This window comes from Ascaphus truei, chromosome 12, assembly GCF_040206685.1.
Source record: "Ascaphus truei isolate aAscTru1 chromosome 12, aAscTru1.hap1, whole genome shotgun sequence".
In the NCBI taxonomy this organism is placed as follows: domain Eukaryota; kingdom Metazoa; phylum Chordata; class Amphibia; order Anura; family Ascaphidae; genus Ascaphus; species Ascaphus truei.
The window spans coordinates 24983971-25006856 of NC_134494.1; the positions used below are offsets into that span (position 1 = coordinate 24983971).

Here is a 22886-nt window from a genome sequence, read left to right on the forward strand (position 1 = left end):
CAGTTGTACGAACTGTAACCAACAAGATAACCTCCAGGCATTAGTTACTAAAACAGAACAAGGCTGCTCAGGTAAACGTGTGCTTTGTACACGATTTCCATTTGTCTTCATCCAACCATCAAGCCAGAGGTATGTGGAGCAAATAGTACTGGAAGCTCAAACTCAAGCTTTGCCAACACACTCTGGCATGCCATCCCGGCACTTATTCTGTGAGTCAGAATAACATTCAAATTTAGACAGCAAAAGTTCATATTCAGGTGTCCTCTTAAAGCTGCAGTTCAAGCAATATCCTACATTTGTTTTTTTTTTAATAAATCAGTTCTGTACTATGAGAAAACTTGAAGCATTTAAATTTAAAAAAAAACTATTTTAAAGACATTTTTAATGTAATGTCTTAGATTTTGCAAAGGCTTTTGATACTGTTGATCATGTTATCTTGCTTAACAAACTCTAGTGCTCTGGAATAGGGAAGCATGCTTTAAACTGGTTTCATTCCTACCTATCAGGTAGATCCCAACATTGTCTATCTCGGGCTCTAACTTCAACCCGTTGGATATCACCTGTGGTGTCCTGCAAGGTTCTGTTCTGGGGCCCCTACTCTTCTCAGTGTTAATCAATGATCTCCCCACAGCTTGTAAGGGAGCTTCAATACACATGTACACTGGCGACACACTTTATTCGAGCTCGGCTAGTCCCACGAATTCGGGTATACCCGGGTGTATTGAGGTTTGTGACTGTTTTCTGCCCAAGTGCATTGAGGTATTTTCCAGGCAGGGATTGAAGCATTTTATTCCCGCTGGCTGCAATACTGCACAGTATATATATATATACTGCATTACAATTCATGAATTTATGCCATCTGGTAGACACGCGAAGCATTGCAGCCTATTAAATCCTAATCATTATCATTTAACAGATCAGCCGCCTGTCAGCCAGGCATGAACCCAGGCTGGGAAGGCAAACACAACGGGGCTTGTCAGAGGTGAGGAGCGGCGCATTCCAGGTATCTGCCAGGTACATACTGGGTATTTGCTCGAATAAAGTGTGTCGGTGCAGTATGCAGATGATACAATGTTACATGCACACAGCATCTCCGACCTTGGACACGTAATTCAATCTGACTTTTTGAGACTTGAAAATTGGATTTCCCAAAACAAACTGTTTTTAAACACTGACAAGACTGTAACAATGGTATTTAAAGTTTCCAATGACTGAGCACCAGATCAGAACCAACGGTAATACCACCATAATACCTGTTACTAGTTTTAAATACTTGGACATATGGTTTGACTCCCATTTAACATATGGGATGCACATTGATACCATGACATCAAAAACCTATGCCAAACTAGGTGTACTCTACAGGAACAAATCCTCCCTAAGTCTGCAGGTCAGAAAGCGCATCGCACAGAAGATGCTAATGCCAAATATCGACTATGGGGACATAGTATATGGCTCGGCACCAAAACCCACCTTAGCAAGCTTGATATCCTCTACAATTCAATATGCCGTTTTGTTCTCCAATGCAACTACAACACACATCACTGCAAAATTCTCAAAGAACTAGATTGGTCATCACTTGCGTCTAGGCGCAAAGTTCACCTTTCCTGTCTTGCCTTCAAATACTTTCTGGGCAAGCTACCCGTCTATCTGAACAAGCTCCTCACCCCTACCGCATGCAGCACTTATCATCTAAGATCTGACTCCAAAAGACTGTTCATGGTCCCAAGGTTCAGCAAAGTATCCGACCGCTCCTCCTTCCCTTACCATGCACCCCAAAACTGAAACAACCTACCAGAGACCCTCACAGCCACCACCAGTCTAAGTTGTTTCAAAACTAAAGCTATCTCACATTTTAATCTGTTCTGTAACTGTTACATACGCCTACAACATATATTATCTCAAACTGTGCATGCAATGTCTTGTATATAATGTATACCCTATTCACTTATGTAACTATGTATTGTAACCATGTATTATTTGCAATCGCCCAGGACATACTTGAAAACGAGAGGTAACTCTCAATGTATTACTTCCTGGTAAAACATTTTATAAATAAATAAATGTCTCCGGCGTCAAATGGAAGATAATACGTCATCCTTCAAAACCTTGACATTAAGCCTATGCTAATGAGATCTAGAACAGTCGTTGATTTTCAATATAATAAACTCCGAGGATACGCATTAACCTCGGGGAACATCACGTCTGATCCTGTTTTAGGTAACGTAACAGTATGTGCCTTTATTTAACGGAGCTTTGTGGATTTAAGCCCTAAATAGATGGTGGATTTAATTGATGTCTTCTGCACTTGTCTAATTCTTGGTGGGTTTGGTTTGAAGTCATAGCCGAAGTCATCCACTTTCGTCTCTAGTGATTGCTCCACAGTCTGGAACCTGTTTATCTGAGCAGTGATTGTGTGATAAGTTGACTCAACACTACCCTGAGATGAGAAGAGAACAGGAAGGGGTTTTAAATGTTGCTTAAAAGAACAGTCCTCCATAAGACCAAAATAAACCGATGTCAGTGAAGTATAGTATTTGATAGGTTGTATCTAGTATTCCCCACATGACTTAATGCCACCACGAGATGTCAACGCGTTTCCTAAGCCCACAGTATATCTTTAATCATTACAATCCTGCATTTTTTATTATTATGATGACCCTCTTTATAACACGCCAACATATTCCGCAGTGCAGTACAAATGCGGTGTGAAGACACAATAATGGTAAAATTACAACATTAACATACAGTACACTGGTCACTTTTGGTAGGTACATTAATTATTTTGTAGTGCAGAATCCCCCCCAAAATCACTAGTGTCCTTGAACATTAACAACTACGCATATCTATATTATTTAGCAGCAAAGTTTGGAAATAGCAGAAAATATACGTTTACTTAACACCAAGCAATAATTTTTTTTAATAAATCAGTTCTGTACTATGAGAAAATACTTGTTGCATTTTTTTTTAAACCCACTGTGAATGACATTTTTAATGTATTATAATGTAACAAGCATTTTTTGTTTCTATAGCAACCATTTACAAAGTCATATCCCCTTCCTCTTCTGAAACAGGCGCTGGCACACCCCTTTTTGAGCCCTGCCCTCTCTCTAGCAGTGCACCAATTGAATCTAGTGACTGCCTAGTCACAGGATCTTCCCCACATAACTTTGCATCTTTGGTCCTCTTCTGCTGCACTGAACCCCCGAGCTGAATCTTCGTCGATCGATCACAGGAGAACGGATCGAGCGGCAACTTAGCTAATCACTTCCCATTGTGTGGATTGTATTGATGCACATATTAAAGAGAAAAAAATAAAAAAGGCAGCTTGGACTGCTGCTTTAATGTTCAACACGTTGCCAAGTGGCACTGCACCTTTAAGTGTGTGCGTCTTCTTCTAAACGTGCATATTTGCCAGCTTTTTAAATGGTACTAGGAAACTGTCAAGGCCTTGGCAAAGAGGCCCGGAAAAATAATTGATTTCCCTGGAAGCTGGATAAAGCTCTGACCAGGTGCTGGCCTACACTTTTCAAATTGATTAACATTTTTGAACTGCGTCCATAACTTGTCTGTGTTTCCGAGATTAGGGCTCACAACTGATTAGCACTCGCTGAAAAGTCTGATCTGGGCCTCAGTGCTGAAGGTTCAAGCCGCACAAAGTCTCATCAATCGAGAACAGGGGTAACCAACTCCAGTCCGCATGAGCTTCCAACGGGTCAGGTTTTCAGGATATCCCTGGTTCAGCACAGGTGGCTCAGTCTTTGACTGAGCCACCTGTGCTGAAGCATGGATATCCTGAAAACCTGACCTGTTGGTAGCTCTTGAGGACCGGAGTTGGCTACCCCTGGTCTCGAAGCATGGTAAGATGTCTCAGAAAGAAATATACTCTGCACATTTGGTTAAAGCGTGATTGGAGGGGGTTATTGGCAATCCCGCTAAGTTTACTTCTTTTATTAACCCCGAACATACCAGAAGGGCAGGCATTTTGGCACATGGTGTACTGAACATAACCATATGGGAAATCTCAGCACAAGTAGTTAAAGGCTCTCTCTCCTTCTTTGGAAAGACAGGCTCAAATTCTGGAAATGTGGGAACAAGAAAATCTAATAATATAAATGTCATTGAGATATCCTTCTTTTCTCCTCTGGAACCCCTAGAGAGCATGCGGGAGAGTGGAAAGATCACCCCAGAGATACACGTCTACGAGTCATTGCCCAATACCACCAACTACGCCGAGATCGGCTCCTTGACCGGGAGAACGGATGCTACAAGAGCATGCTCATTTTCATTATAATAGTTAAACTTGTATAGGCTTCTGGGGGATTGTTGCTTTAAAAACATGCAGACCAAGCAATATCCTCCATGTGCATTTTTTTTTTATAAATCCATTCTGTACTATGAGAAAATACTTGCAGCATTTTTTTAAACAACTCTGAATTACATTTTTATGTATTATAATGTAACAAGTATTTTTTGTTTCTGTAGCAACCATATACAAAGTCACATCCCCTTCCTCTTCTGAAACAGGCTCTGGCACACCCCTTTTTGAGCCCTGCCCTCTCTCTAGCAGTGCACCAATTGTATCAAGCGACTGCCTGGTCACATGATCTCCCCCACAGAACTTTGCATCTTTGGTCCTCTTCTGCTGCACTGTCAGCCATTTAGTGAACCCCAGAGCTGAATCTTCGCCGATCGATCACAGGAGAACAGATCGATCGGCAACTTGGCTAATTACTTATCATTGTGTGGATTGTATTGATGCACATATTAAAGGGAAAAATAAATCAAATTAAAGAAACAGTAGCTTGGACTGCTGCTTTAAGAGACAGGTTATATAACGAGTAGTATTATATAACAAGTATTATTATTATTAGTAGTAATAGTAGTATTCCTTTCAATGTCAGAGGGGTCTGTATTGTGTCCCATTCCTAACAATGTCAAGGCAGATTCAATTCCCTAATGTTTTCTTCACTCTCCTGCTGTTCTTGCCTTTCCTCTTTGTCTCTCTCCCCATCACTCTCTTTCTTTCTCTCTCTCCTGAGACTCACTGGAAATGTTTAACACTCTCTATTCATTCTTAACACACACAAGAAGCCATCGGAGCCGTGACACTAAGGCTTGGGGCCATGGTGATTCGCCCGTGCGGAGGCTGGTCAGTGAGCCGGCGCTTACCTGGCCATGGTGGGGGGCCGTCCCTGGGGGGGGGGGGGATGCCGAGGGGCGTCTCGGAGCTGGTTCACCCTCATTGGGCGAACCGCTCACGTGACCGGCCTGTTGCGCCAAGAAATCAGTTTTAACTGATTTTTTGCGCCACGCGCGCCCCCTCCCACTTCCGCACGCACACGCAAACACTGCCTTAGGGCAGTCTGTCCGCTCAGCGTCCACACGGTCCGCACAGATGACCTCAGCCTAACATGTGAACACAGAGAAAATAAAAATGTGGAGTAGACTATTCAAGACCCAAATGATGTGTTATCTTTCTAAGCGGCTGCAGGTCTTTAACAACAAAAAAACAGCAACAGATCAACTAATGCAAGTACAGATACTTACACTTATTTAATGCATAAGTATGAGTTAACATACCTTTAAGCCCCTACTGTGTGATTAAAAAGACTAACTGCAGGAGCGGCTCAGTGAGTTAAGACACTGACTCAATAAACAATGACATTGAATTAAATTTCTGGTATCAGCGCCTTGTGACCTTGGTCAAATCACTTTATCTCCCTGTGCCTCAGGCACCAAAAACAGATTGTAAGCTCATCTGGGCAGGGGCTGTGTAAAAATTCAAATTTGCTGTGTACCGTAATTGTATTACAGTATTATTATTATTATTAGTTGTTATTAACTGTGCAACATTTATTTCACACATGCATAAAACATTATCCTCCCCCCCCCCCCCCATTCTAAAACGGCAATGTTTTATTCCGCAGACGTTTTTCACGTTTAAACAATTAATCAGAAATGATGGATGATGCTGATATTGATGCGTTTGAATATTACCCAACGCTTGTTATCTGTCTGGAAGTTCTGTCTAGACAACAGCTTGGATTATTAGGTTTTTCCACAGCTGTCCCTAAGTACTTTTCTGCAATAGGGGCCTTCAATGCATAGCTCTACAATAGCTAGAAGGCCCTTCCAACAGCAAAGGTCATAGGTTAGGCAGAAATAACTTTAAAAAGCACTCAACAAAACCTCTGAACGTTAACAGTGTAGGTAATTAAGGGCGGCACCCTGGAGGTTATTATGACGTACACTATACGTCATCAGGTTTTGCTAGTTTTCTAGGGGGCGTTCACAATCATCGCTCCACGGGAGCGCGGCCTTGCGGACGAAGCCTTCGGTTAACATCACCGGAAGGATGAAGCCATCGTGTGAGCGCTCCGGAAAGCCCCCTGGAGGGGGCCGTGACTACAGAGGTGACAGAAGGGATTAAATATGCCGTTATCTGGGACCAGGATTAAAAATAATATTTAAAATATGTTACACTTGATCACTGGTGAATTTTTCAAACCCAGAGAGTTAAGTAAATGCAATTTTTAATTTCAAATTAAATTTAGGATGGGGTTTACCCCCCTTATCTCTTGCCTTTTCCCATTTTCTTGTTTTCATTGGCCTTATCACAAGGATGGGAGTGCATAACTCTTGCCATTTGGAGCAAACAGAAATGAACACTCACCCCCCCCCCCCCCCATTTGGAATGACCAATTTAAATGAAAACAACGAATTTTGTTCAGGTGTTTACAATGGATTGTATACACAGGTATCAATCACCTAGGTTTATGCTATTGAACATATCCCTCCCATTACCTTACACTTGTCCTACATGGTATTGCAGGCGTTCGTGCCCAGATGACACCCATCATGAAAACAATGCTAGTAGTTCAACGTTCTAAGAGCCTTATTGGTCTGACTCTGGAAAAATGTAGATTTCTTGTAGATTTAGATATCAAGCTGTGGAAATGTCCCAGGATACTGTGTACACTTGAAGAGACCTGTGAGGTTTTGGAAGCTCTGTACACTATCATTTATTCTGGGAAGTACTCTCATGTTGGTCCCTTAACCCTGGGATGCGCAGACTGGGGGGTGCGAGAATTTCTAGGGGGGGGCGCGGCGGTTACAGAGGCCCCACACTCTTCCCCACGGCATTTAAATTACGTGCCGGGGGAGGCATGAGGCCCCTGTAACGCCCTTACCTGCTCAACGCCGTGGGGTCGTGACGTGTCGCCATGGCAACACGCACCAAACGACGCGGCGGGGTCATGTGATGTCACATGACCCGCAACGTCATTTAACGTCGAGTCCTTGGTGAGGGGGGGGGGGGGCGTGAACGCTACGGCTGCCGGGCAGGGGGGCACAGCTCTGGAAGTTTGCGCACCCCTGCCTTAACCTTTTACACTGCTCTAGTGGCCAACCTGGTACGGCATGGGTCCTAACACGCCAGGGGGCCCTAATGATATACCAGGTATGTTACGGGCACGTATATGGGGTAAGCAGCGGCATGAGCTCCTACGTGGCCTGCTCACGTCATGTGATCGCTCCTGCAACGATCACATGACCTGGGCATGCTAGCTACAAATTCCCAACTCTCCCAAGCTTCCCTTTAGTGATCAATTCCACCAACTACTCACTGAAGTTAGAACCACTGCCTGCTCCTCCTACTGTTCTTACCCTCCCCTGAAACACCCCAACACGAAGCATTAATGATTACTACAGGCATACCCCGCTATACGGACCTTCACTTTACGAACACTGGCGAGTACGGACATATTTACAATAGCACCTTTCCCCTGTGTCCGTATGCTCGCTTCGCAAGTACGGACACTTGTTCAGCCCTACAGGCCGCCGTAGTTGTGTGACGCACGCTGCTTCCCCTCGCCCATTTGGAAAACGCCAGCTCGCGAGTAGGACACAGGCCCGTCGTGAACAGCAATCCCGGGCTCCCTACCTCAACCCAAGTGAGAAAAGGTCGTGCTTCACTTTACTGTAAGTACATTTTCGCTTTACATACATGCTCTGGACCCATTGCGTACGTCAATGCGGGGTATGCCTGTATTTCATTGTGCTACAGGGCCAACTATGTGTGCAGTGTATTGCCGTGTAAACATACAGACACGTTACAATGCAGGATAATATAATACCGTATAAGTGCATGAGGACAAGGGGAATTCCTGTCCAGAACAATCTGACTGGGAAAGAAGTGCCCTAGGGGTTATTAGCATGCTATTATCATTAGGTAATGCTACCTAATTGAGCATTATGACCATGGTTTTGGGATGCTTGGTGGTACTTTTTATATAGTGATGCAGAGTATCTTTATACGATACTAGGACTGTAAAATCTGCAATCATCTTACTGCCTGATGTGCTAACATCCAATACACATGAATAACCCACACCAAGCTTCCTACTGTTGTCGCCTGAATAGGGTTACAGCAATGGTTGACAAGTCCAGTCCCCAAGACCCCCTCCCCCCCAACAGGTCAGTTTTTTGAATATCCCTGCTTCAGCACAGGTGGCTCAATCAGTCGAAGATTGAGCCACTGATTGAGCCACCTGTGCTGAAGCTGGGATATCCTTAAAACCTGACCTGTTGGGGGGTCTTGAGGACAGGAGTTGAGAACCCCCGGGGGGTTACATTGCATTAGGGGCAAGCAATAGAGTGGTAACTTTGCAAGTGCAATGTGTTTTGGGGTCTCTGACTTTGCTCACTAAGCTATTACTGGTTCAAAGTGTGCAGTCATCCTCAACACCGCTTTGCATTGCAGCTTCACCATATTTTAGGTTTAGGGGGGGTGTCCATGTTAAACATAATAAAGCATGTTAACAGTCCAATAAATAGGCTGGCAGCATGGAAACATGTGAGAGCTTTTTGAAGATGCATCTGAGCTATTTATCTAAATTGCAGGCTTAGCAATGCCACAATTAATGATAATAATGTTTGTTCTCCGCAGCTTGTTTCTAGGTTGCTGAGTAAGGGCTTGTAGGATAACCTAGCGTCATCTTCCAGTACCGTGAAGATATCTTAGCATTACTCCGATCCAGACCCTGAAATACGGAGTTAACTCAAGTTGAGAGAGAAAGTAGTTAACTCGTGCTTAATTGTTGAGCTACACCCAGGGCTCCAGACAGATTTCCCGGGGTCCAGGACTAAAGTTTTGACTGGGCCCCCGCTCCCATGTCAGTGGCCTGGCAAGCACCCCCCCCCACACACACTTTCAGACCTCCTCATGAGCCCCCTCCTCTATCCCCCCCCCATCTCCCTAGGTATTTCTATTCCCTCCATCTGTCTCTCACTCTTCCCCCCTCTCTTCTTCACTCACTATCCCCCCCCTCACTCCCCAACCTCCCTCTTCCACCCCCTCTCCTCTCGCAATTTCCTCCCCTCCGCTATCACTTAATTACCCCCTCTCCCTTAATCCTCCCATTCAATACACACACTTCCCCCTCACACACACAATCCTCCTGATACCTTTACAACCCCCCCCCACAATAATACCCCCCACCCACACAAAATACAATACTCCCCCGTCCAAAATATAATACAATACCCCCTTACCCAAAATAGAATACCTCACCCAAAATAGAATACCCCACCCACAATATAATACAAAACTACCTTCCCCAAAATACTGAATCACCCAATCGGAGCGAAGCAACGCCACGACGTTGGCACCGTGACGTTGGCGCATCGCAAGCTATTGGCCCCATGACGTAGTGTTACGCCTCCCGATCGCGTGCGCTGGCTCGCCTGCAAGTCCATACAATCGCTCCTGATTGAGCAGGCGTGCCTCAGTGTCAGCGCGGATGAGCGCTGTCGGTGCTTTTATGGACGCAGCCTTAGGCTGAGTCCATACGGACTTGAGTCGCGCGGAGGCTGAGGGAAAGCGGGTGCTTTCCCTGGCCTTAGACCGCGCGTCGTCCGGGGGCGTGTCGGGGGGGTTAGGGGGGCTGTGACATCACGGAGCTGGTTCGCACTCATTGGGCGAACCGCTCCCGTGACCGGCCCTGCGCTCCCGTGAGCGCCGAAACTAAAATTTTGTTAAGACACACGCTTCCGCAAGCGTGCGGAAGCGTGCGGCAGCCCCTGCTAAAGCCGCTCTCATTGCGGCTGCAGGGGCTCACTGGTAAGCTTGCGCGCGCCTCAGCACGGGTCAGCGCCTAAGCGCTGACCATGCCCGAGGCCTTAGGTTAACGCCACGCTAAGTGACAGAGGTTTGTGGAAACAGGCCCAAGTCCCTGCCACTGAACTCCCAGCTCCACTTATTTCATCTATGTCCTGTCTGCGAACATTCTCAGGGAGCGGAAAGAAGCAGGCACACAAACGCCAGCCAATCACAGCCCATTCTCATTGTCTGATGAGCACAAAAGACGCTCTGTTTGGAAAGCACAGGACAGAGAACACAGTTTGTCATCTGCCCAGAGAATAGAAGGACAAGCATTTCAGAATACATGAGAAATGATGGCAATGCGGCGAACAAAATATTTTTCTTCTTTTTACAACCCTTCTCCAATACCAGTCCCCCCTTTTTTTTTTCTTCTTCTTCATTTCTGCTTAGAAGTTTGTTTGTTTACATTTCCTGCCCAGGGCAAAATTCCTGAGTTAAAGGATCATTAACAGATGCAGCGTTCAGATGAATATGAGACATTTTCTTTAACAGATTGTTATCGCTTGGTATTTGCAATCCCCACTTGTTTTGCTTTTTTGCATACTTTTTTTTCTTTCTTTTCTTTCTGTTGCAAGCACTATGATCCTTTGGGGGGGTTGCAGGGTGTTAACCCTTTCAATGCTGGCGGTAAACAACACGCAAATGGAAAATCATCCCAAACGCCTAGAGCACTCAAACAGTTAACATCAAGGCTGCCAAAAAGCAAAGCACAATAAATCTGCTCCAAGAAATCATTAACTCCTAAAAATACTTTTTTTTTTTTTTTTAAGGAAACACCAAAAAACAGGAACTGTCAAAAGATCTGGTGCTATGAAAAGGAAATCCTTTTTTTCCCCAAAAAGCTCTCCCCCCCCCACATGTGTTTATATGCTGCAACATCAACTGTAACCAAAGTATCGCAGGCATCCTGATTCCTTTGTACTGAGCCTTGCTCTGTTTCGTCTTCCTGAAACATCCAGTTTTAAGTGAACGGATCCCGAGAATACATTTTCTGAATGCTGTTGGAGATCTGGAACATGTAAAAACCCTGTCAAGGCTTAAATGACGAAGACCAATATGCAATGGAGACTCATTCAGTTAAATGTACGTTTGGGTAATACTTGTTGAAGAGTAACCTCAGGGTGGATAGATTATATATATATATATATATATACACACACACACACGCACACACACACACACACGCACACACTCTGTATATGATGTAGAGGTATTGGTACCGTGTTAGCCGAGCTTTATTAATCAAAAATGAAAAAAAAATATATATATATATATATATATATATATATATATATATATATATATATATATATAAAACATTTTTTTTTTTTAAAGCTCGGTTAACACGGTACCAATACCTCTACATCATATACAGAGTGAGAGTGTGAGTGAGTGAGTGTGTGTGTATCCACCCTGAGGTTACTCTTCAACAAGTATTACCCAAACGTACATTTAACTGAATGAGTCTCCATTGCATTTTACTTAATATTCACGCAAAACCCCAGAAATAAGTTCACATGATCAGGTTATAGGTGTAACGGCACGTTTCATATACGTGGAGCTGGGTATCTTCGGGTGCCGCACTGTTCTAATCAAGTCCCGCACAAGACATCTTAGCCCAGCAAACTGTTCATTTGCAGGTTGCAAACGCACAACGTTCCGGGGGATCTCCCTTCCTCGGGTACCGTACGTTTCATATACTTAGCAAATTGTCCGGCTGTAAAAAAACGAATGCGAAACCGCGGAAGACTTAAGCCATGAAACAATTCCCTTTGAATGAAGTGGGATTTGTGTTCTTGAATAAACCTGCCGCTGCTTTTAGGCTCGTATTTCAGACCGAAAAAACGGAGCCCCCATAGTCTCTAAAAGGATACCCCCGGATCCATCTCAACATGCCCTTACCATTGCAAAAAAAAGAAGGCTATTTTACATTAACTTTAAAAAAAAAGGGTCAAGTTTCGTCCTGATCTCCGCAATAGAATTTCAGCGTTACACCATTCTAGCAATGCCTAACCAGCCCGATTGTTAACTCCTTCTCTGCCAGAGACGCCAGCAACGTGTTGCTTGGCAAACCCCCCCCCCCCCCCCCCCCGAAAACACGTTGAGTTCATTACCTCTGCACTGCGGATCCTCCGTCTCCACGCCATCCTCAGCTTTGTATTTCCCAGACAAAATCTTTTGTCCTATAGGCCGGTGTTCTGCAAAACGAGTGGCTTGAGGTCTAATACCTGCTGTGTTCCCCACATCTGTTTCATGGGGATGTGAACCTTCGCCGGGCCACTCTACCCCGTTAAAATGAACGCAGGGAACACGGGCTGACCAGGGCAATTGTCATGGAGACTTGTTTCAAGTCTTCTTCTTCTTCCCCCCCCCCCCTCCCCTCTTGTTTGCTCCCACCCCAACAACAGGCGCACACACAGTCAGTCCCAATTCTGGGAGGAACCCATGCAGCAGCATGCCTTTTCATCAGGGAGGACTCTCTTTTCTTTTTTTTTTCATACATTCCTCTTTTCACCTCCCCTCCCGCCTCTGCCACTCCAGTTAAACAGAGAAACACACAAGCAATGCTGCCCTGCAGAGTTTGGAGACACATACTGTAGTGAACATTTATATTGTGCTATATGGAAATATAGTATTGATTGTAGATAGACATAGAGAGGTGTTAGACACACGTGTATATATTCAAGGTTTATTCAAGAACAAAATCCAACTTCATTCAAAGGGAATTGTTTGATGGCTAAGTCTTCCGCATTCGTTTAATAATGGCGGAAAGCAGGGTTGCAGACCTGTCTAAGGCCCGGGCCATAGAGGGGGGGAGCCGTGCTGAGGCGCGCCTGCAGAAGCTGGGCGATTTCATGCCCATACAGGCGAGCCAGCGTCCGCGATCGGAGGCGGGGGGAGACTGGGGGAGGCGGGGCAGTGACGTCGCTGGGCCAATCGCCCACGACGCACTGACGTCGACGTCACGGCGCCGACGTCACGGCGCCGTGACGTTGACGCAGCCCCGCTCTCATTGGAGGGTTTCAGCCGACAGCGCGCTGAAAAACAGCTTGGCGCTCGGCTGAAACCTCCAACGCCTCCGCACGCTTGCGGACGCTCGCGCGAGCCCCCTCTCAAGGCATCCTCATTGAGGATGCAGGGGCTCAGCGCGGAGCGTCCGCACGCCTCAGCACGGCCTGTCCGTCTATGGACACTGCCTAAGACATGTGAGTGTGCTCACAAGTAATATTTTTATATGCTATACGGTGGAGGTTTTTTAGTCACCTTTTCACTCACCATAACCTTAATAATGTGTGGTGAAGACCTACCAAAAGTCTCAAACTGCAAAGCCAGTATAACCAACCTCACATTGATGAGACCCACAAGGTCGAAAGAGTATGGCTGTGAGTGGGTTTATTGGCTTTACATCTCATCCCAGGCTATGTTTAAAAGCTGTGTTTAAAGCAGCAAGCTTTGGCTTAAGGGTTTTCCATGTAATAATGGACTCGAGACAAAAGGTGGCACAGTGTGCTCATTTGCATTTCATTTCCCACAATCCCTTGATGCAGTGGAAGCAATGAATGCTAGGTGAAAATGGCGAAAAGCAGGGTTGCAGACCTGTCTAAGACATGTGAATGTGCTCACAAGTAATATTTTTTTATGCAATATGCGGAGGGTTTTTAGTCACCTTTTCACTCACCATAACCTTAATATTTTATATATTTATTTAATCACATCCACACTGGGGGAGGGACAAACACAGATAACATTCCAAGAGACACTGTTTTTAAGTATACCCTTTGCTTGCTTCATTCATTGTAACATCGCCGGAAGAAGAGATCAGTGTATCTCGAAAGCTCGCACAAATAAAAGCATTCCGTTAGCCACAGAACGGTATCATCTATTTATTTTTTGATTTTATATATATATATATATATATATATATATATAAATATATATATATATTCCCCATATCTCGTCTCTCTGTGTTAAACTCGTACCTCTGTGTTAAACTCATTTAATCTGTGTAAATCAGTATTGCTGACCCGAGGAAGAGAGGAGAACACTCGAAAGCTTGCCTTATAGTATCTATTGTTAGTCCAAACTGTTACCAAACAGGACAGGCTTTCAGCGAAACAAAGCTGGAAGTAACAAGGTACGCTTCCAGAACAAGTGCTGAAACTGAAGGAGGGAGGCTAGGTATAGTGTTCAGGGGACCCCGGCATACATACTGCTGCGGCCGAGTTTATTTGAGCATTTGCCCGTTCTCGGCCGCAGCAGTAACCTGGCGCGCGCCAGAGGGTGCCGGGCGCGCGCCGAAGACACGGAGGAGCGCCCTCCGATCGGGGCTTTCTCTCTCCCGCTGCCGGGTCCGCCGGGTCCCCCGGAACCCCCTGCCGCCGTCCCCCACATCGCGGGACACCAGGGCTCCCTTGGGGAGCCCTGGACGCGCGTGCAGGGGGCGCAGGCACCCAATGACGCGTCACCGCGCGTCATCGCCGAGGGAGTGGGGCTAGCATGCCGGGGCATCCCCAGGCTTGCGGAGCTAGCCGCACTCAAATAAAGTGTGCCGGTAGTGTATATATATATACGAAATATCTCGGGAACCGAGAAATCCCCTTGGAGGTCAGTGGACCACGGATCAACGCTGAGAGACCTTCTGATTGACGTAAGGTGAAGCAAAAAGCATTGTTGGGCGGGATAGCTGCTTTAATTAGGCAAATTATCAAAGCTTCAACCAACGGGAAAAACAACCAGACTTACGGTTCTGAACAAACTGAAATCAATCACCAAATCCACTCGTAACAAAAGAAATTGGATATATAACTTGCAATGTTTACATACAGTATGGTGAACACAGTTGTTTTGCCACTGGCAGCTCTCTTGGTGACATTGGACAAGTCACGTAAACTTTCATTGCTTCAGACACCAACATTTGTGCCCACAAAATTCTATGTACAGCGCTACACACACTGTCAGTGCTATATCAGGAAAAAATATGATTACAGCATTTTGAAGGCACTACTGATTTTTTTTTATGGTGTGGGTTTCCCTTAAACCCAATGGCCCCAATTCAGAATGCTAATAACTTGTAGTGAGCCTGTCCGGGTTATGTGATCGCTCCTGACCACGACCAAGCCCAGATGCTGGAAGTGAAGGGGGGGGGGGTTCCACTTACCTTTCGATCAGGCTGGCGGAGCAATCATACCTGGCGTGCCATGGCCAATGGTGTACAAGGTACGACATTAAAGGCATTGTAAAGGTTCAGCTGCCTTCCCAATGCTGGAGACAATGTCACTCATTCGTTACAATAGAGCTGAACTCTTTCAGCGAGGAGGAAACCGCATATTAAACAGGGGCCAGTAATGGATATTATACAGTACATACCGTGACGTGCGCTCAGTACCTAAGTCAGTGACTTAATTAGCGCAGGTGTTCTCAGCAGCCCGGCTGGATTTCCTGTATCCTTTCATCCTTCTGTAACAGAGAAGAAAATCTTGTGATCAGGAATGCGCAGTGTTATCAGCCCACAGAGGTGCAGGAACGCAACAATTACAATTATCATCACGCCGGCTGGTAGTACAGGATTATTTGGGGAACGAACATGGCTCTGACTGTACGTATCTAAATCGGTTTGTTTTACCAGCGATACAGCTTATATCTGGCAACTAGTGACCTCTCAACGCTTGTAATTCTTGGTATTGTAAAAAGCCCCAGTGGCCAGTACCACTTAGTAACATGTGCTGGAGCTGAGATCATGTGAAAGCACTCAGCAATAAGACACATGTGTGTGTATGTACATAGAAACACAGTGCTTTTTTAGTAATACAAAAGGCACCGGTACCTGAGCACTTATATTCTCCTGCTCCTCATCTCCGTCACGTTGTCGCAGCATCACATTGTCATGGCAACGCAGCACCATATGACGCCGCTTTTCCATGGCAACACATCATTACAAGAAGATGCCGTCGGAGATGAGGAGCAGGAGGAGAAGGTAAGACAAAAAGGTGACGGTAGGTGCCGGTCTGCTGTACCAGCATGTAATGTCACAAAAAAAGCCATATATATATATTTATATAGAGAGAGAAACACACACACACACATACACTGAAATATATGTAAACTAGCTGAAAGTACCCTGGAACGTCAACCACATGAGCCAAGAGGACAAAGAACTTTGTATTCGCAGCTGCTTTCATTCTGAACACCTTAAGTGTATATCTGCGTCGCCCCAAAGGCGGACGCCTGATGGGGCTCCCCAAGAGCTGCTCCCCTCTGCACAGGACCAGCGTGCTAAGGGTTAACATCTGCTTGTACTTTATGGAACGTCAACTCCCCCCACTGGAATGTTAATGAGCCAAGAGGACAAATAACTTTGTATTCGCAGCTGCATTCATTCTGAACCCCTTCACTGTACATCTGCTTCGCCCCAAAGGCGGACAGCCTTTGGCGCAGCAGAAGGGCAGCTAAATGGTGTTAGCCGATTGCTGCCGATCGCTGATGTTTGGTGATGTTAAAGCTTCTCTATTTCAATCTGAAACTCACCAGGCCTTTATCCCCTGTACCCAATTTTCTAATTCTGTCCATGAAATGTCTGTGAATTGAGTGTATAACCTCTGTTCTTTTAATGTAACCTTGTATTGTTCTAACTCTGTGCCCAGGACATACTTGAAAACGAGAGGTAACTCTCAATATATTGCTTCTTGGTAAAACATTTTTATAACTAAAATTAAAAATATATATATACTGTATACTGTGTATATAAATGCACGAACACACATTATTGATGTTTGGGTCTCTAAACTATGTTCTCTCTTTTTTTTTTTTTTTACCTAAAAAGGAAGCTCCAGCTGGTTACGGACAAATTGAAAAAATAAGAAGCTGCACATTTTTTTGTAATATAAAACCTCAAGTGCTTGAGTTCGCTTGGATAGATGTGAACAATTATGTTGTTTATTATCCAAAAAAAAAAAAAAAAGGCAGATACGCTGCCAAGCTATAAGCTGGCCATGTCATTCTATAGAAACAGGAGAAAGGCATTAAGATGTAATAGTTCGTAGAGAATTACGATTCTGGGAAGGATGCTACATTGTGTTAGGAAACTCAATGCACACCTAGTTTTCAAATTCAGCCAATGTTACTCTCACTTTATAATACCAAACAGACTGGGAAATAGACTTAATTGTATGCTGAACAACATTGGTAAATCTAGAACAATTTAACCGCAGTTGTCAACATTTCCCAATGCATTTCATAGAGATGTCTTTCAAAGCAGGTGGGCGGACGGACAAATAAAGGCGCTTGAAAGGGAGGATTTGCAGCAACGCTAACCTGCCCCTCTCAGATGTGTTGCTACTCTCACGTAAACCGTGGGGAAGTTAGCAGAGGCCGGCTGCTCCCTGGGGGGTAACATATTAAAGGGCAATAGTCCCTTTTCAAGTCAATAAAGGTTAGGAAGGGTAGCACATGTACTATATATATACAGTATATAAAAGGTTGAACACCACCTACTCCCTTCTCTCTCCGTTGATGTTTTTCAAGTCAATGGGATTCTGATGGGGTTGGGGGCCGTCACTAACCTCTGTTACAGGTTAACGTCATGTGCCCTTAATAAATAACCCCCTCTGAGGGGTCAGGAGGAACATGCTTTGACCCAGGAGATAATCTACATTTTAGATTTTAGCAGAATTTTGTGTTTAATTAGGTTAGAAATATACATTAATTAAAAAAAAAATATATATATATATTTATTTTAACTATTGACCGTAATTATCAGATGCAGGATCAGTCTTTCCTGGTTTCGTAAATATCAGTGTAGAGAAGACCTCTGTTTGTTCACTTCTAGGGAAAGCTTACTGAAATGGGACATATCAAACAAGGGCTATCTGAGATCTTTGGCAGGTGGTCTTCCTAAATGTTCAGTGTCCCCGAGGCACAGATCCACCTAAAAACAACGTTCACTGTGGTTTCGCACCAATTAAGGTGTTAATGCAGTAATTTTGCACCGCGGTGGCTTCTGCTGCTGCCACATATATTTCCATAGCAGTGGGCAAATTCTGCAGACTGTAAACTGAACTTTGAGGAGTCGTTTTACAAGAATCTTTAAAGCAGCAGTTTATGCTGCTCTATATATATATATATAGTATGTACAAAAAACGAAAAAAGAAAGCGCCCGATCTTAGTGCAATATGTCTAAAAAATCCATTTAATATCCCATAAAAAGTCCAACAAATTTCAACCCTTTCCCTTCCCCTCTTCCCCACTCTTGGATTTGCCAACAAATTTAAACTCACAAACAGAAATAAAAGAGCATTGTATGAGATATACTCATGCACCAACTGGAACTCAGTTCCAGTTGATGCATGAGTATATCTCATACAATGCTCTTTTATTTCTGTTGTTTGTGAGTTTAAATTTGTTGGACTTTTTATGGGATATTAAATGGATTTTTTAGACATATTGCACTAGGATCGGGCGCTTTCTTTTTTCGTTTTTGTACAGATCTGCTGGGAATTCGTTGGTTCCACGTGGAAGGCTGCCAGTATCCTGATTAGCGTGTCATCATATATCTGAGATTATCATTCATTGGACTATATCTATTTATGGTTTTTGTATATTTACATTGATTTTCTCATTTATCTGTATATCCTTAGTATTACAATATTATATTATTTATTATATTTTATAGATTTGGTCACATATGCAACATATAGCATTATTCACCTGTTTAGTATATACACACTAGCATTACACTGATATATACATATATTTAGGTATTACACACATATATATTATAGCTCTTTGGTACAAATATACTAAGCATTTAATATTACTAACATCATTTGGTTAGCCCACACTGGTAGGGGCATTATAGGTTTATTTATATATGAATACAATATTTCACGTGTATATATATATATATTTTCACTGTATATACCCACTCATAGGCGCTGTCTCTTGTATATATTATATATTCCCTTGCCTGAACCAGAGGGTCTGGGGAGCTGCTCTATGATCAGCTAACCTACACGGACCCCCGGTTCCTTCCCTACTGACACCGGGTGGAAACATTTGCCTGCTGGACACAAAATAGCCGCAGAGTCAGGGCTCACTGCAGCAGCCAATAGAAAGTCACCACGTTACCAGGAGATGATGTAGCGACTTTCTATTTGTGACACTGCAGACATATTTATTTGTTGCAAATATCCCAGGACGGGTGACCACAGATCAGCTTTTGGGGACCCCCTGCTTCTGGGAGTGTAGGGGGATTGGTGCTTTTACCCTTTGACTGCCCTATGACATACTCATAAGGGGCAGCACTCTGCATCAAGGGTGCGCAAAGTTTTTTTGCTGCGCCCCCCCCCCCTGTGTGCCGACCCCAGCGCTCACGCCCCCTCTCTCCAGTGACCCGGCGAGGGTGGCATGACGTCACCCTGCAGCATCATTTGACGCGCGTTACCATGACGACGTGTCACGTCACACGACACCACAGCGTCATTTGATGCCGCGTTGTCATGGCGACGTGACCAGAAGCCGGCTGATTCCTGGTACGTTGAGGTTGCAGAGGCCTCACGCGGTCCCCCAGCATTTAATTTACATGCATCAGGGAAGAGCGCGAGGCCTCTGCAACCGCCACGGCGCCCCCCCCCCAGAAAAATCCTGCACCCCCCAGTTTGCGTACCTCTGCTCTACATCATACTAGAAATAATAGCGTTCTTGGGGGAGATCACGTTGATCGCTCCAGTGGAGTGGTAAGCGCAGTTGGAACGGAAGCGGACTATTCTCCACTTCCGTTCCCGCCCACGCGATCGCTACACCAAGTGATCACGTGGTTGAGTGCATTCAGGTAGCACCGGTTTTCTGTCCGTCAAAGGGTTAAAACAGTTTTTCATATATGTAACGGGTATTCCACCCCACCCAATCGCATATATAGTGTGGGTGAGTAGAACATGCAGTGTTACCGGTGTGGTGCATTACCTGTTGGCTCGCAGGAGGGCTGAGCTTCCGCCACGGGGAACCTGGGGCAATTATACTAGGAGTAACCACTTATTCAATAGGTGCAGCGCCTCCACCTGCGATGGCTCCCACCAGAGAGGGAGTGGATCCTCGCAGGACAAACTCAATGATCACATACACAATGGGGTATAATAACTAAGGACTTTACTAACATGTAATACGACACATCACATTCATAACATAACCTGTGTCCCTCTCAGGAGGAGACACTAACCGTGACGTCTCGCAGGACGATTCCCCAACACTAGGTGATCCCACCCAGTGTCCAAAGAACCCCACCCAATGTCCCGCACTCTTGCAGAGAATCAATGGGTGACTGCGCAGTCACTATTAAGCTAAGGGCCCAGTGGTGCACTTAGAACTGTAGATACCTGCCGAGCACTCCAGTGCTCGGATCAGCAACGCTTCACAAAGGGTCAGACGCGTGATGAATCCGTCTGATCCTATCCTGGCGATATTCTCTGTGACCCCAACGTGGGTCCGAACTCCTTCACTGGAACCGCAGCATCCGCTGAGTCCCTCACTAACACAATAGCAACATGACACATACTACACTATAGGCGTCCCTATAACACAGCATCCTTAAGTGGCTTAAGGGTCACTCTCCTAGGGCCTTCGGGGTTGCCTATCCTATATAGGTAGGTCTTGTACCCACCCTACTCATAATACGGGCCCTGGGCCATGGATCCCCGGACTGGTTACCGCTATGAACCCCCCCCCCAGTTGCCTCGTACTACGCGCAACGCCGGCCTGGGCAATGGCTCCCCGGATTGGTTACCGCTATGAACCCCCCCCCTCGCCTCGCCACTCGCAACACGGACCCTGGGCTATGGCTCCCCGGACTGGTTACCGCTATGAACCCCCCAGCTGTCTCGTGCCACTAATTCACAACAGGACCCTGGGCTATGGCTCCCCGGATTGGTTACCGCTATGAAACCCCCCAGCTGTCCCTATCTTCCCTTCTGTTCCCCAGTTGCTAACTAAAGTAAGTGACAGGTTCCCTATCCTGAGGGCTATCCCTGGCAACACTCACACTACTGGGGGACTCAGGGCCATCTTGGGCCAAGGGGGTGCTGGCCTAGTACAGGGAGTCCCTCGCTCCTGTACCCTACCTCCTTCCCTTGACTGCTCCTTCCTCTGACTGACAACGTAGCTGCAAGCCCGCCAAATGTATCCACTTGCTCTCCTGGCAGTCCTGCAGCCCTATTGGCTCCTATGAGGCACCTGGTGCCTCCCTCGCTAAGCACTATGGGAATTGTAGTCCCTGGGCGCCTGTAATAACATTGGGGCCGCGTGCGTGCCTTTCCTATGCCTGCACTAGCTCCTAATGGCCGCCGCAACCTCTCCCTGTCTATCCCTACTCTCGCGCGACCCTCCTGGCTGGCTCCTACACTCGCGCTATCACTGCGCATGCGCGAGTGGTGGAGTAATGGCGGCGCTCTCTTCGCCAGCCGCCGGGACCTTAGAGACGCGACCGTGGCCTTAGCAACGGCCTGATCGCGTCCCCGGCAACCGGCCCGCTCGCGGAGACAGCGCACCGCTCCCTGCAACGGCCCCCACCCTTGGGATGGCCGTCGGGTCTGCCGCTGGCCTCTGGCAGCACCCGGCATCTCTCCTGGCCACGGAGGCTCCCTAGGAGGACGAAGGGGGAAACAGGTGACCTGGCTACATATATAAAACACACATTTCAAAATAAGCCAAATAATATTGTAAATAAACTGTAAGTACAGATATGGGATAAAGTATCTGCCGTCTTTAATTTAGCATACATAGGTTGGACTCAGGGCCGCCGAGAGGGGGGGACAAAAGGTAACGGTGTCCCGGGCCCGGAGGCTGGGCGGGCCCGGCGGCCGACGCTGCAATTGGCCCCGACCTCTGGCCAGGCCTGGCTGCCAGTCGCGGCCGGGCCCCCGGCTCATAATCAGATGCAGGCCTTCGTGTCCCACGCCGAGCTTCCAGCCTCTGACGTCAGCGAGCCTCAGCTTCCGGTGCGCGCTGATTGGAAGCCCGGCATGGGACACAGAGTGAGGAGGCCTGCAGCTGATGGAGAGTGGGGCCTGGCCGTGACCGGCAGCCGGGCCTGGCCAGAGGTCGGCCCCAAACTTGCAACGCCAGCCACCGGTCCCGACCATTCCCAAGGTATGTCTACTTTTTTATATATGTATTGGGGGGAGTGGGGTCTTTTTATATGTATTGGGGGGTAGTTTTTTTTTTATATGTATTGGGGGGAGTGGGGTCTTTTTATATGTATTGGGGGGAGTGGGGTCTTTTTATATGTCGTGGGGCTTTTTTATATGCATTGGAGAGGTTTTATATGCATTGGGGCTTTTTATATATGCATTGGGGGTTTTTTAATATGCATTGGGGTTTTTATATGTATTGTTTTTTTTTTATATGTATTGGCGGTCTTTTTTATAGGGGAGAGAAATACATGTGAGGCGGGGGGGGCAGGGATTGAAGGAGAGTGGGGTAATTGACGGAGTTGGGAGAGTGAGAGGTGAGACGGAGGGGAGAGAAATACATGGGAAAAGGCAGGGAAATAGAGGGGGCTTGCGAGGTGTAAAATGGGGGGGGGCTCGCGAGGTGTAAAATGGGGGAGGGCTCGCGAGGTGTAAAATAGGGCTCGCAACACTGCCATTCATGGTAGGTGTGCTACAGTATTTCCCTGCTCCTTGCATTTGTCCTGGGCCCCAAGATTGCTGATGGGCCTGGTTGAACTTGATGG

General features: G+C 46.0%; 1 protein-coding gene across 3 annotated transcripts in view; it reads right to left on the reverse strand.

Moving 5' to 3' along the window:
• The window catches only part of DENND2B (DENN domain containing 2B), a 249736-nt gene that overhangs the window by 164188 nt on the left and 62662 nt on the right, over positions 1–22886 (reverse strand). For 2 of the 3 annotated variants that reach the window (XM_075567048.1, XM_075567050.1), the window contains exon 3: positions 15533–15622. The gene's annotated coding sequence lies outside the window, so the exon portion shown is untranslated. Of the gene's footprint in view, positions 1–12279; positions 12536–15532; positions 15623–22886 lie in introns of those variants that run through there. The other variant, XM_075567047.1, reaches the window with a different exon arrangement.